General features: G+C 43.5%; 1 long non-coding RNA gene across 2 annotated transcripts in view; it reads right to left on the reverse strand.

The window, feature by feature from the left end:
* Positions 1-14,897, reverse strand: part of LOC112671244 (uncharacterized) — a 17,301-nt gene continuing 2,404 nt past the window's right edge. The window contains exons 1-2 of one of the 2 annotated variants that reach the window (XR_007410639.1): positions 13,255-13,805; positions 1-9,684 (exon numbers count right to left, since the gene is read on the reverse strand). This is a non-coding gene — a long non-coding RNA (uncharacterized LOC112671244). Of the gene's footprint in view, positions 9,685-13,254; positions 13,806-14,897 lie in introns of those variants that run through there. The other variant, XR_007410638.1, reaches the window with a different exon arrangement.

The following is a 14,897-nucleotide window of genomic DNA, read 5'->3' on the forward strand; positions in this document are numbered from 1 at the left end:
AAATCAGAGTTTGGTTTATTTTTGGAGCTTTGAAGGCAGAAATAATAATAACTTACATTTGTAGGGTGCTTTCCGTGACCTGAGTGTTTTATGTGCATTCAGTTCTCGCCAACCCTCTGAGATTAAGTCTCGATTTTACAAATGGGGAAACAGGCCCAGAATAATGTTCAAGGTCACACAGCTAGTAAGTAGCATCATTCAAAGCCATGGGAGTCTGACACCAATATCCACTAACCATATTGCTGATCCCCAAAGACATACTACGCTACCTCACACCCATTAGGATGGCTACTATAAACAAAGAAATAAAAAAAAACGCACACAAAAAAGCAAAACAAATGCGGGTGAGGATGTAGAGAAATTGGAACCCTTGCTGGTGGGAATGTAAAACGGTACCACTGTGGTGGAAAATAGTAATGAGGGATGCCTGGGTGGCTCGTTGGTTGAGCGTCTGCCTTCAGCCCAGGGCATGATCCTGGAGTCCTGGGATTGAGTCCCACATCGGGCTCCCTGCATGGAACCTGCTTCTCCCTCTGCCTGTGTCTCTGCCTCTCTTTGTGTATAAATAAATAAAATCTTAAAAAAAATAGTAATGAGGGATCCCTGGGTGGTGCAGCGGTTTGGCGCCTGCCTTTGGCCCAGGGCGCGATCCTGGAGACCCGGGATCGAATCCCACGTCGGGCTCCCGGTGCATGGAGCCTGCTTCTCCCTCTGCCTGTGTCTCTGCCTCTCTCTCTCTCTCTCTATCATAAATAAATAAAAATTTAAAAAAATAGTAATGAAACATTATGATGGTTCCTCAGAAAATTAAAAATAGAATTACCATGTGATCCAGCAATTCCACTTCTGGATATATATCCAAAAGGATTGAAAGAAGGCTCTCAAAGAGAGTTTTGCAGACCCTTGTTCATCGCCGCATTCTTCACAGTAGCCAAAACAATTCATGTGTCCATCAACTGATGAACGGGTTACCAAAATGTGGTATATTCATTTATTGGAATATTAAGCCTTAAAAAGGAAGAGAGAAAAAAGGAAGGAAATTCTGCACCGTGCTATAACACGGATGAATCGTAGACACGACACGCTAAGTAAAATAAGCCAGTCACAGAAAGACAAATAATGTATGATTTCACTTATGTGAGTTACTTAGAGTAATCAAAATCATAAAGACAGAAAGTATGGTGGTTTCCAGGGGCCAGGGTGAGAGGAAGATGGGGAGTTATCGCTTAATAGGTATAGAGTCTCAGAATTCCAAGATGAAGAGTTATGGGGGTGGATGGTGGTGACAGCTGTACAACAATGTGAATGCCCTAAAAATGCATGTGCTTTATTTTTTACATTTTAATTCAATTTATTTTTCTTGAATACCTAAAATATTCATATGGTTAAGAGTTTAAAGGAATTAGGAGTCCCTGGGTGGCTCAGTCGGTTAAGTGATGGGTAAGAGTCCCACTCTTGATTTTGGCTCAGGTCATGATCTCAGGGTTGTGGGATCGTGACCCACAACAAACTCTGTGCTAACGTGGAGCCTGCTTAAGATCCTCCTCCCCTCCCCCTCCCCCCGTCCTTCCTCCAGCTCATGGCTTTCTCTCTCAAACAAAACAAAACAAAACAAACAAACAAAAAAAAAAACGGGATCCCTGGGTGGCTCAGTGGTTTGGAGCCTGCCTTCAGCCCAGGGCGTGGTCCTGGAGTCCCAGGATCCAGTCCCACATTGGGCTCCCTGCATGGAGCCTGCTTCTCCCTCTGTCTCTGCCTCTCTCTCTCTCTCTCTCTCTCTCGCTCTCTCTCTCTCTCTCATGAATAAATAAATAAAATATGTAAAAAAAAATTAAAAGAATTAGTCTTCACTCCACTCTTGTTCTGAACTCCCCCCTCCCAGTCATCATCTCACCTTTTCTTAGGAGCAACTAATGTTATCAGTGTCTCATACAGTCTCCCAGGGATAGTTTGTGCCTAGACAAGCAAGTGCGTATAGAAGTTGTCTTGGGATCCCTGGGTGGCGCAGTGGTTGGGTGCCTGCCTTTGGCCCAGGGCGCGATCCTGGAGACCCGGGATTGAATCCCACGTCAGGCTCCCTGTATGGAGTCTGCTTCTCCCTCTGCCTATGTCTCTGCCTCTCTCTCTCTCTCTGTGATGACTATCATAAATAAATAAAATTAAAAAAAAAAAAGAAGTTGTCTCATAAATGAGACAGGATCGACCACGCTTCCTGGATCTTGCTTGGAAATCTATATCTCAGAAATAACTCCTATTAGTAGATAGCTCTTCCTCATTCTTAGGGCCTCATGGAATAGTTGTTTATGCACATAATTTATTTCACCTCTTCCTCAGAGGTGGCCACTTGTTTCCAAACTTTTGTGATTTCAAACAATTTCGCAGTGGATTACTCTGACCATTTGTAATTTTGCAAATGTGCAAAATCTCTGTAGTATAAATTTCTAGAAGTGGAATTACTGAGTCAAAAGGTACATACATTTCAGGGTGCCTGTATGGCGCAGTCTATTAAGCATCTGACACTTGACTTTGGCTCAGGTTATGATCTCCGGGTTCTGAGAGTAAGCCCATTGGGCTCCACACTTCTCATCCTCTTCCTCTGCCCCTCCTGCTCATGGGATCTCTCTCTCCCTCTCTCTATAAAAATAAATAAATAATCTTTTTTTTTTTAAGATTTTATTTATTCATGAGAGACCGAGAGAGGCAGAGGGAGAAGCAGGCTCCAGGCAGGGAGCCCGAAACGGGACTCGATCCCAGGTCTCCAGGATCACACCCCGGGTTGAAGGTGGCACTAAACGGCTGAGCCACCAGGGCTGCCCTCTTTTTTTAGAAAGATATGTACATTTGTAATTTTGATAAATGTTGTCAAGTTGTCCCTCATAAAGATTATACTAATTTAGGGGAGCCTGGGTGGCTCAGTCCATTAAGCCTCTGCCTTTGGCTTCCATCATGATATCAGAGTCCTGGGATCAAGCCCCACACTGGGCTTCCTTCTCTGTGGGGAACCTGCTTCTCTCTCTCCCTTTGCCTGCTGCTCTCCTTGCTTGTGTGCTCTCTCTGTCAAATTAATAAATAAAATGTTTTTTTAAAAAGTTGATAGGGCAATCTGGGTGGCTCAGCAGTTTAGTGCCACCTTCTGCCCAGGGCGTGACCCTGGAGACCCGGGATTGAGTCCCACATCGGGCTCCTGTGTGGGGCCTGCTTCTCCTTCTGTGTCTCTGCCTCTCTCTCTCTCTCTCTCTCTCGTTCTGTCTCTCATGAATGAGTGAATAAAATCTTTAAAAAAATTAAAAAGATTATATTCGTAACTCCCGCTGACAATGTTTAAAGTGCCTCTTTACTCCACCCTTCCAGAAAGAATTTTTAACTTCTTGATCTTTGCCAACCTAAAGGAAATGCCCATATTTGACATTTCTTCCAAATGACAAAGGGAAAATTTAAGACAGGAACCCCTAGGGACTTGTGGCTTAGTGATGAAAGTGTCTGCCTTTGGCTCAGGGCATGATCCTGGCGTCCCAGAATCGAGTCCTGCATCAGGCTCCCTACGTGGAGCCTGCTTCTCCCTCTGCCTATGTCTCTGCCTCTCTCTCTGTGTCTCTCATGAATAAATAAATAAAATCTTAAAAAAAAAAAAAGACAGGAACCCCAAATTATGCCCCTTTTTGCAAGCTTATGAATTACTTCTGTTTGAATGGACCTCTAGATGTTCATTCCCTTTTCCTCTCTCTAGAATACTTTTCATTGCAAGCCAGTATCATGGTGGAACTAACGTGGGCTCAGAGAGTCACAAATTGGCTTGAATTGCAGGTCTAGGAATTGCAGCTATGTGATCTTGAATCAGGCACCTAGGCTCATTACACCTGTTTCCTAATTTACAAAAATAAATATATTAATAGCAACTTCACAAGACTATTTTGAAGATTGAATTACATAATCTAGGGATGCCTAGGTGGCTCAGGGGTTGAGCATTTGCCTTTGGCTCGGGGGATGATCCTGGGATTCCGGGATGGAGTCCTGCATTGGACTTCCTGTGTGGGACCTGCTTATCTCTCTGCCTGTGTCTCTGCCTCTCTCTCTCTCTCTCTCTGTCTCTCATGAATGGATAAATAAAATCTTAAAAAAAAAAAGAATTACATAATCTAAGTAAAGTGTCATCTCTCTCATTCAGGTAGACACATTCTACCCTTAGGGATTTCCCTAGGCATTAGTGAGGATGCCCTCTCTCAAATCAGCAATGTCCTTTCTCCAAACAGGCCGCCAATGGAAAACATTGCATTAGTAGTCCTTAAAGTCATCAAACTAAGAAAAGAACAGTGCCTGAGTCATTTAAACTTGCCCATTGGATGGCGTGATCATCACTCAACAGAAGACAGTTCAGAATCTTAGTAATTTTGGGGATGGCTGGGTGGCTCAGTGGTTGAGCATCTGCCTTTGGCTCAGGACATGATCCCGGGGTCTCAGGATGGAGTACCGCATCAGGCTCCCTACAGGGAGCCTGCTTCTCCCTCTTCCTATGTCTCTGCCTCTCTCTGTGTGTCTCTCATGAATAAATAAATAAAATCTAAAAATAATAATCATTTTAATAATTTAAAAACATTTTTTTATTTTTTAATTTATTTTGAGAGAGTGGGGAATGGGGAAGGTAGGGGGCAAAAGGAGAGAAGCAGACTCCCTGCTGAGCATAGAGCTGATGGAGGGGCTGCATCCCACAACCTGAGATCAGGACCTGGGCTGAAATCAAAAGCCATGCACTCAACGAACTGAGCCATCCAAGCCCCCACCATGGTTCAGAATCTTTAGATGCTACTATCTTCTGGGGAAGGAAGGCCCAAGTCCATTACCTTTCTATGCAGGCACCCTTTTATAAGGAAGTGATGGTTACATTTTGCTACTGCCCTGAACCCATTTCTGAGCTCCAAAAGAATTAGGTATAGCGATGCCTAGGACTAAAAGGACTGTAAATACTGACCCTGGTGTGGACAGTTGGCTTTCTGTAGTCCTGGCCAAAGGCAAGGGCTAGATGATTTTGAGGCCATGAGTTCTTTGAGAACTGGAATCATGTGTTACCTTTCGTTGTATCCCCTTGTGTTCAGCAGTGTCTGTATCAGCCCAATTAATGTTTGCAGAATAAATGACCCTTTCCAGCTGAACTCTCAGACCTTGGGATTCATACCCAAAGGGTCTTGTTTTATCAGAAGATTTTGGCAGCATGTACTGGGCAATTTATTTGTTTTAAAAAAATTTATAAAATCAGTTTAATTGTCTCCCTTTGAAATTCTACTGATGATGGTTGCTCAGTCTGTGAAGCCTCTGACTCTTCATTTCCACTCAGGTCATGATCTCAGGGTTGTGAGATCTAGCCCCTCACAGGGCTCCATGCTGGGCTCAGAGCCTGCTTAAGATTCTCTCTCTCCCTCTTCCTCTGCCCTTCCCTGCCCCCTGTACAGGTTCTCCCTTTCTCTCAATACATACATACATAATACATAATTGTACCCATGACCAAAATTCATATCTCTCAAAGACAGAAAAATGACAGGAAGAATTATTATTTGATTATTATGATTTCATCTTGTAGAAGCTTGAAGCAAATGTGATATTAAAGCATTTCCTAAAAAAAATAAATAAATAAATAAAAATAAAGCATTTCCTTTCCCTCTCTTCCTAGGTCCTCTAAACTGCAGTCCTTTTTTCTTTTTTAAGATTTTATTTATCAGAGAGAGAGAGAATGAGCGTGTGCACAAATGAGGGGAGGAGAAAAGGGAGGAGAAAGAGAGAGAGAAGCCCAAATAGACTCCCCACTAAGTGTGTGTAACTCTGCATAGGGCTCAACCTGGGGCACAATCCCACCACCCTGAGATCACGAGCTGAAACAAAATCAAGAGTTGGCCATCAGGCTGCCTGGGTGGCTCAGTGGTTGAGCGTCTGCCTTTGGCTCAGGTCGTGATCCCAGGGTCCTGGGATCAAGTCCTGAATTGGGCTCCCCACATGGACCCTACTTCTTCTCCCTCTGCCTGTGTCTCTGCCTTTGTCTCTGTGTCTCTCATGAATAAATAAATGAAATCTTTAAAAAAAAGAGTTGGCCGGGATCCCTGGGTGGCTCAGCAGTTTAGCACCTGCCTTTGGCCCAGGGCATGATCCTGAGGTCCCGGGATCAAGTCCCACATCGGGCTCCTGCGTGGGGCCTGCTTCTCCCTCTGCCTGTGTCTCTGCTTCTCTCTCTCTCTCTGTGTCTCTCGTGAATAAATAAATAAAATCTTAAAAAAAAAAAAGAGTTGGAAGCCCAACCAGCTGAGCCACCCAGGTGCTCCTTCCCAGGACTTTATTTTTTATTTTTTTTTAAATATTCATTCATTCATTCATCCATTCATTTATTCAAGACATAGAGAAAGGCAGAGACATAGGCAGAGGGAGAAGCAGGCTCCCTGCGGGGAGCCCAATGCAGGACTCAGTCCCAGGACCCTGGGATCACAACCTGAGCCAAAGGCAGACGCTCAACTACTGACCCACCCAGGTGCCCCTTCCCAGGACTTCAGACTCATATAGCCACATGCAGTAGTCCAGGTATGGGTGCAGGGGCAGTGGAGATGTAGGAATAAGGACAGATTCCAAAGATATTTAGCAGATAGAAGGACTTTTAGTGTCCATTTAGATATGGAGGGTGAAGAAGAGGGGCTTTCCTCAGGTTGCTGGCTAGGGTCAATCAAGCAGATGCTGACACTGCCAACTAAGATAAGAACAACAGGAGAAAGATGATTTTGTTCAGAGATGATGAGCTTGGTTTTGGAACAGCCAAATTTGAGATGCCTGGGAGAGCTGCAGGTGGAGCTGTTTAATAGGCAGCTGGATATATCAGCCTGGAAGCTCAAGAACAGGCTGAAAATCTAGATCTAGGACTTGGAAGATCAGAAAGGGCCACTGAAAGCTTGGGCCTGGGGGTACCTGGGTGGCTCAGTGGTTGAGCGTCTGCCTTTGGTTTAGGTCCTGGGATCCGAGTCCCGAATCGGGCTCCCTGCGAGGAACCTGCTTCTCCCTCTGCCTATGTCTCTGCCTCTCCCTCTCAGTCTGTGGCTCTCATGAATAAATAAATAAATCTTAAAAAAGGGAGGGGGGTAGAACCCAAAGAAACCCAGGTCTATTGGATGGGCTGATAAAAAGTAGCCAATGAAAGCAAGCGGAGGAAGAAGGCTCCGTGACCAAAACGGGCAGGAGGGAAGCCAAAGGAGAAAGCCTTTGAAACAGAAGAGCTGTAAAAAATGTCCAACACAGCTGAGAGCAAAAGGACTGCAGAGTGTCCCTGGTAGTCCTAGGGAAGTCACAGGCGATCCCTGCAAGAGCAGTAGTGGGGGGCAAAGGTTAAGTGTGAGGTCAGATTGTATTGGGTCAAGGAGGAAATGAAAAGGACAAGGAGAAGCAAGTGGAGGCCACTCTCCAGAGGGGCTTGGCTGAAAAGGGAAAGAGAAAGACTTTAGCAGAGCCCAGCTGGTGAAGAGGTGTTTTTTGTCCTGGTGGTTGTTTTTTAAGCTACTTTTTGATTATTAGAAAAATAATGTATGGGGGTGCCTTGGGTGGCTCAGTCAGTTAAGCATCTGCCTTCAGCTCAGGTCATGAACCCGGGGTCCTGGAATCGAGCCCTACATCGGTCTCCCTGCTCAGTAGGGAGTCTGCTTCTCCCTCTCCCCCCTGCTTGTGCTCTCTCTCAAATAAATAAAATCTTTAAAAATAAATAAGTAAAAGTAATGTATGTAAGGTGAAAATTTTCAAGTAGTATGGAACAACATAAAATTAAAAATCTGAATGTCCCCTCCTTTAAAAGGTAATCACTGTTAAGTTTGTTGTCTAATATTTCAGAATATACAGAAGCACAGATATATGTACATATTATATATATAATATGTACATATATATTATACATATACATATATAATGTATATATCTTTACATATGGATACACACACATTTCTTTACTCAATGTGATAACATACAAGCTAATATGCCTGATCCCTTCATCTTATTCACTTAGCAATATATCCTGGAAACCTTTCTGTATCTTTCTGACCTTATCACCTTTCTCTCTGTAACTCACTGTCCTTCCACTGCAATGACCTCCTTGCAGTTCCTGGAACACACCGGGGCACACTCACACCTTAAGGCTTTTGCACTTGCTGTTCCCTCTGCCTGGAATGTTCTTCCCCCAGATATCCTCTTGGCTCACTCTCTCACTTCCTTCAGATTTTTACTTCTGTGTCACCTCCTCAGAGAGGCAACCAGGTACCATTCATGAAACCCTACCCTACTTCATTTTTCTTCATGGCACTTATTGTCTGCTTTGATTTTTAGTTATGTAATTTTATTTTATTTTTTAAGATTTTATTTTTTTATTCATGAGAGATACAGAGAGAGAGAGGCAGAGACATAGGCAGATAGAGAAGCAGGCTCCCTGCAGGGAGCCTGATGAGAGGATCGGTCCCAGGACCCTGGGATCACGCCCTGAGCCAAAGGCAGATGCTCAACCATTGAGCTACCCAGGCGCCCCTGTTTTTTTGTTTGTTTGTTTGTTTTTAAGTAGGCGCCATGCCCAACTTGGGCCTTGAACTCATGACTCTGAGATTGAGAGTCATGTGCTCCACCGACTGAGCCAGGTAGGCACCCCAAGGTGCATTGTCTATCATGCATCAGCTGATTTGTTCAGGGTCAGTCTCCCCCTCAAGGATATGAGCTCCAGGAAGAGAGGGACCTTATCCACCTTACTATTCTACATCCTGACCCTTAGTAGGTACTCAATAAAACACGGAAAAAATAGAGAGGTAGCATAGTATAGAATGATGGATAACAACATAGTGGTTAAGAGGGCTGCTTGAGACTTGGGTGACTCAGTGGTTGAGCATCTGCCTTTGGCTCAAGTCATGATCCCAGGGTCCTGGGATCAAGTCCCGCATGAAGCTTCCTACAGGGAGCCTGCTTCTCCCTCTGTGTCTCTACCTCTGTGTGTGTGTGTGTGTGTGTGTGTGTGTGTGTGTGTGTGATGAATAAATAAATAAAATCTTTTATTTTTTATTTTTTTTAAATAAAATCTTTTAAAAGGGGGGGGCTGCTTGGGTTCTAATCTTTATTTTTTAGTAGATGTGTGCACTTGGGTAGGTGAATTTCACAGAGTTTTCTGTGTAAGGTAGGGCCATACTGGTGCCTCACTCCCCGGGTTTAATGTATGAATATATGAAACAGGCTCAGAACAGTAGGTGACACTAGCGAATTATGAGGAATGATCCTTGCTTGACTATTAGTAGTATTCCATACAGGCTCTAGTAGCGATGACGTCAGTGGCTCACTCTTCCAGCTCTTCCGCACGTCGTTGATTATTACTGTTCCTTCTTGGCCTCCTTTCTCTGACCTTCACCCCTTAAACACCGGTGTCTCCTGAGCATTTTTCATTTCTTACATTCTCTTTGAATGAACTCATGGTTTTAACTACTACCCAGGCTGAAGACTGCCCCAAACCGCACTGTTCCCTGGGGCCTCAGACTCTTGGATCCAACTGCTTTGAGCATTTCCATTCTAATTACTTGTTAGGTGATATGACTCACTGAAGTGTGGGTTCCTCAAGGGCAGGGATAATTTTCTTGGTTATCTTTCTTTCCGCTTTTCCAGAGGAGGTGCTCTCAAAAGGCGTACTTTGTAGGTGTTCACAGCCTAGTGAAGGGAAACAGACAATAAATAAATTACTAGAATAGGTCTGTTGGTGACAAGTGCCATTGAGCAGGACAAAGAGAAGATAGAGCTGGGAGAGACCGAGGTGTGATCATTTATAAAGATGGCCAGGGAAGCCCTTTGGATATATATATTTTTAAAAAGATTTTATTTATTTATGAGAGATAGAGAGAGAGAGAGGCAGAGACATAGGCAGAGGGAGAAGCAGGCTCCATGCAGGGAGCCTGATGTGGGACTTGATCCCGTGAGTCCAGGATCATGCGCTGGGTCAAAGGCAGGGGCTCAACCACTAAGCCACCCAGGCTTCCCTATTTTTTAAAGATTTTATTTATTTATTCATGAGAGACACACAGAGAGGCAGAGACATAGGCAGAGGGAGAAGCAGGCTCCCCGTTGAGCTGGGAGCCTAAGGTGGGACTTGATCCCAGGACCCCGGGATCAAGACCTGAGCCAAAGGCAGATGCTCAACCACTGAGCCACCCAAGGGCCCCAAGACCTTTGGATATTTGAACAGAGTGCTGAAGAACTGATGATGTCTGAGGAAAGAGTGGTTAGATACCAATCTCAAGTGTTAACAGCCTGTGGTGGCGAGTGTTCAGGGAGCAATGAGGGGGCCAGTGTGGCTGATATAAAGGTGGCTGAAGGGTATGGGTGTTGGACATGAGGGAAGCCAAGGAAAGGGGGGGATTTTCAGATTATACAGGGACTTGAAATGAGATGACGGATCATTGGAGGGGTTTCTAAAGAGAAGATTGACAAAATATGACTCAGAATTTGGAAGGATGAAAAAAAAAAAAGAATTTGGAAGGATGGCTCTGACTGTGGTAGAAGAATACACAAGAGGGAGGAGCACCTGGCTGGCTCAGTCCATGGGGCATGTGACTCTTGTTGGGGTTGTGAGTTCAAACTCCATATTGGGTGTTGAAGTTACTTACAAAGAAAATCTTAAAAAAAAAAAAAAAGAGAATAGATAAGAGGGAAGCAAGGGTTGAAGCAGGGAAATCTGTTGGAAGTTATTTCAGTGGTCCAGGTGACAAGATGATAGGATCTTGGCCTTGATTGGTAGTGTGGGCATGATGAGAAATGGTCAGATTCAGGATATATTATGGAGATCGAGTGAGAATTTGCTGATGTATTAAGTGTAGGGCTTGAGGGACCCCTGGGTGGCTCAGTGGTTGAGCATCTGCCTTTGGCTCAGGGTGTGATCCTGGAGTCCTGGGATCGAGTCCCACATCAGGCTCCCTGCATAGAGCCTGCTTCTCCCTCTGCCTGTGTCTCTGCCTCTCTGTGTGTCTCTCATGAAAAAATAAATAAAATATTCTAAAAAATAGTGTAGGGGGGATCCCTGGGTGGCTCAGCAGTTTGGTGTCTGCCTTCAGCCCAGGGCATGATCTTGGAGACCCGGAATCGAGTCCCACGTCGGGCTTCCTGCATGGAGCCTGTTTCTCCTCTGTCTGTGTCTCTGCCTCTTTTTCTCTATCTGTGTCTCTCATGAATAAATAAATAAAATATTAAATAAATAAAAATAAAAAATAGTGTAGGGCTTGAGAGAAAGAGAAGAAGTGAGGATGAATGGATAAGTAAATGAATAAGTGAATTGGATGGATATATATATATGGAGATACACACACACACATACACATTCATTATAGAGTGACGGATTACAAGGGCTGCCTAGGTCAGAAAATAAATAAATGAGGGACGCGTGGGTGGCTCAGTGGTTGAGCATCTGTCTTTGGCTCAAGGCGTGATCCTGCGGTCCTGGGATTGAGTCCTGCATCAGGCTCCCCTCAGGGAGCCTGCTTCTCCCTCTGCCTATGTCTCTACCTCGGTCTCTGTGTTTCTCATAATAAATAAAATCTTAAAAAAAATAAATGAGAAAAATTATCTAATGACAGTGCAGCCAACTTTCTGAAAAGAATATCTATACTCACAGCCTCCAGTTCCGTACCATCTTCCCTAGGTGCTTCAAACCACTGTCATCTGCCTTCTACCCTCATTGAAACTGCTGACACAAACAACCCCAGTGACTTTCAGTTTGCTAAAACAAATGGAGATCTTTTTGTTATGTAGTTCTTGGTCTTTTTGCAGTATTGTTGAACTTCTGGAAGTTCTCCCGCCTTGGTACCTGACCCCCCACTCCTTCCTTCCTGCCTTCCCCTCACTTCTCTAGACTTTCTATCTCAAACCCCTGCACTGGCTTCTTTTCACGTATCCATCTTCAGTGTGGGTGTTTCTCAAAGTTATGTTGTTTTCTTTTTTTTAAGTTTTTATTTTAATTTTTTTATTTGACAGAGAGAGCAAGTGAGCAAGCACAAATGGGGGAGGGGCAGAGGGAGAAGCAAGCTCCCCACTGAACAGAGAGCCCTATACAGGACTCAATCCTGGGACTCAGGGATCATGACCTGAGCCAAGGGCAGACACTTAACCAACAGAGCCACCCAGGCGGCCCTCTCAGTTATGTTCTTAGCCCTCTTTTCTTTTCAGTATTTCATTCATTTATTTAAATACTTACTGAATCCACCTGAAACTATGTCACATTGTGTGTCAACTATACTTAAAAACAAACAAATTATTGCTTGCTTATTAAATTCCAGGTACAGGGCAGCCTGGGTGGCTCAGTGGTTTGGCACTGCCTTTGGCCCAGGGCATGATCCTGGAGACCCGGGTTCGAATCCCACATCAGGCTCCCCGCATGGAGCCTGCTTTTCCCTCTGCCTGTGTCTCTGTCGTTCTCTGTTTCTCTCTGTGTGTCTGTCATTAATAAATAAATAAAATCTTTATAATTTTTTTAAAAAAGTAAATAAATAAATTCCAGGTACAGTTCTGGGTGCTTGGGAAATAGTAATAAACAATGGAAAAATGCCTGCTTTTCCCCATGGAACTCACCCACTCTTCCCAAGCAACCTCACCTCATACTCAAGTCCCCAGATGCCCAGCCATGTCTGTGACTTCCAAATTTACATCTCCAGCACTACTCACTTTTAATTTTTATTTATTTATTTATTTTTAAGTTTTTATTTAAATTCCACTTAACATACAGTGTAATGTTAGTTTAATTTTTTAATTTTAGATACATTTTCACTACTGTGTCCTTAAACTGAATTCCTCTTTACACTGCAGTCTGCTTCTCTCTGTATCACCCTTTTTTTTTTCAAGATTTTATTTATTTATGCCTGAAAGACATGCAGAGAGAGAGGCAGAGACATAGGCAGAGGGAGAAGCAGGCTTCCTGTGTGGAGTCCAATGTGTGACTTGATCCCAGGGTCCTGGGAAGGCAGACACCCTGAGCTGAAGGCAGACACTCAACCACTGAGCCACACAAGTACCCCTGTATCACCTCTTCTAATGGCACCACCATGCAATAACAATTGCTCATTTTTCTTCAGGATTCCTGCAATAGTTCCCAATCTAATCATCCTGTGCTACAAAGGCTGAACTTCCTAACCTGAAAATTAAAACATATTTTAACAAATACTTAAAATATTTTAATAATTCCCTATCATCTTCAAGATCCTTCATTATTTGGTCCAAATTTCCCTCATGTCTTACCTCCAAACACACCTCAGATTCCTTGCGTCCTTGCCTTATTGAGCTTGAATTTTTTTGTATAGCCGTATTTTGGTGTATGTTATTCCCTGGTTTCATTCATTCATTCATTCATTCATTCATTCATGAGAGACACACAGAGAGAGAGGCAGAGTCACAGGCAGAGGGAGAAGCAGGCTCCATGCAGGGAGCCCGATGTGCTACTCAATCCCCGGACTCCAAGACCACGCCCTGGGCCGAAGGCAGGCACTAAACCACCGAGCCACTCAGATGTCCCTGTTATTCCCTGTTTAAAACGTCCTTCTTGGGACGCCTGGGTGGCTCAGTGGTTGAGCATCTGCCTTTGGCTCAAGTCTGATCCTGGGATCTGGGAGGATGTCTCTTATGAATAAATAAAATCTTTTTTAAAAAATGGGGAATGGATAGGGAGAGATCTCTGAAGAATAGAAAGGAAGAGAATCAAGAGCAAATATAAAAAGATAGTCGGTGGGCAGCCCGGGTGTGATCCTGGAGACCCCGAATTGAGTCCCATGTCGGGCTCCCTGCATGGAGCCTGCTTCTCCCTCTGCCTGTGTCCCTGCCCCTCTCTCTCTCTCTTGCTCGTGAATAAATAAATAAAATCTTAAAAAAAAAAAAGATAGAAAGAATGTCCTAAATGTTTCCTTCTAGGACAAGAGAAAGGAAGGAAGTGGACAGTTAGAAGCAGATCAGTTTGAGGTGAAGAATAAGAAATTGAAGGTGTCCATGCTGGACAGTTTCTACTTTCTCCTTGACGTAGTAGCTAAGATATAGCTCTTTTCTGGAAGGCTTGCATGTGTGTGAAGCTTCGTGACAAGTTTTTTGAATCTTACCTTTCATACCTGCAAAACACTTGATTCTATTCTCTGTTCTGTAAACATTATCTCTTGCAAAGTTGTAAGAACCAAGGAGATCATGTAGGATAGGGCTTTGCTCTGTAGATAAGTAGCAATGGACCTGATGATTATTACTTAAATATGAGTTGAAATCCATGCAGGTGAAACCTGCTAAATTCCAAAGCCCCTCCCACTTTATCACCCCTTTTCATTCTATGTATTGTCAGTGCTGCAGTTCCTAGAATTGGAGACACTGTTTGCCTCCAAGTTACTTTGAAAAAATTCCCTAGACCTAACATTACCAAGTGATTTTCTTTCTTTCTTTCTTTCTTTCTTTCTTTCTTTCTTTCTTTCTTTCTTTCTTTCTTTCTTTCTTCTTTCTTTCTTTCTTTCTTCTTTCTTTCTTTCTTTCTTCTTTCTTTCTTTTCTTTTCTTTCTTTTCTTTTCTTCTTTTCTTTCTCTTTTGCTAGAGGGGGAAAAAAAAGTAATATACCCTCACTGAGATGTCTAGCATTCTTTTGAGTCATGCTTAAAGTCTAAATGGTCTAAAAATGGTTTAGGATTCCTTTCAGCCACCAATGCTAACTTATCTTAGGCTAACAAGACTAGAGTTCAGTTGATTTAATTTAGAACAAATTTTTATCTGTAGATGGGATGGAAAATCTAGGTGAGGATTAAGGTCATGGCCAAGGTACAAAAGGAGGAGGAAGTCTGAGTTAATTATAACCTAGGTTCTGCAGTCTTAATTCCAGGAAGCTGTCCTTTAGCTAGGTGGACAACTTGTTGATTGAA

Source organism: Canis lupus, chromosome 5 (genome assembly GCF_003254725.2).
Source record: "Canis lupus dingo isolate Sandy chromosome 5, ASM325472v2, whole genome shotgun sequence".
In the NCBI taxonomy this organism is placed as follows: Eukaryota; Metazoa; Chordata; class Mammalia; order Carnivora; family Canidae; genus Canis; species Canis lupus.